Consider the following 559-nt stretch of genomic DNA (forward strand, 5'->3'; position numbering starts at 1 on the left):
CGTTTCCCACCCACCTCTCATTTATATTTCTCCTTCCTGGCCATCATCTTCTGTTGTTCTTTTAACCATTGTCCTATTCTTGTGTTACTCGATTTTTTTCCTCCCTGTTTCTGCGCTGAGAAAGCGCAGACCTCTCCCAGCCTCATCCCATGGTTTCAATTCTTTTTTCCATAGCTGCTGCAAGTTCCGATTTCAGTCCGGTTTTCCAAAGTGTTTCTCCGGGGCAGGGCCGGGAGGGCAGGGAGAGCTTTCGGAGGTGGATGGATGCCGGTGTGGGACCACGGGTATACCCGGACCGGCACCTGCCCCTGCGTGGCGGCAGGACCGCGGCATCCCCGGCAGGGCAGAAACCAGCGAGACGACCGAGGCTTTATGCCGTGCTGGGTACGTTCGAGTCTAACCGGCGGGACTTAGCGCCCGGTCGGTTGCCGTTAGGTGCTGGAGGTGGCTGACGCGCGGGGGTCACCACGCACGCGCCTATCTCCAGGCTTCTCCTCACGCCCAGAAACGCCTCGTTCCTGACAGCGCCCGCCGCCCCTCCCACGGCCCCGTCCGGCCC

The sequence above is a fragment of the Athene cunicularia genome (genome assembly GCF_003259725.1).
Source record: "Athene cunicularia isolate RWA chromosome 4 unlocalized genomic scaffold, athCun1 chr4_part1, whole genome shotgun sequence".
Lineage (NCBI taxonomy): Eukaryota > Metazoa > Chordata > Aves > Strigiformes > Strigidae > Athene > Athene cunicularia.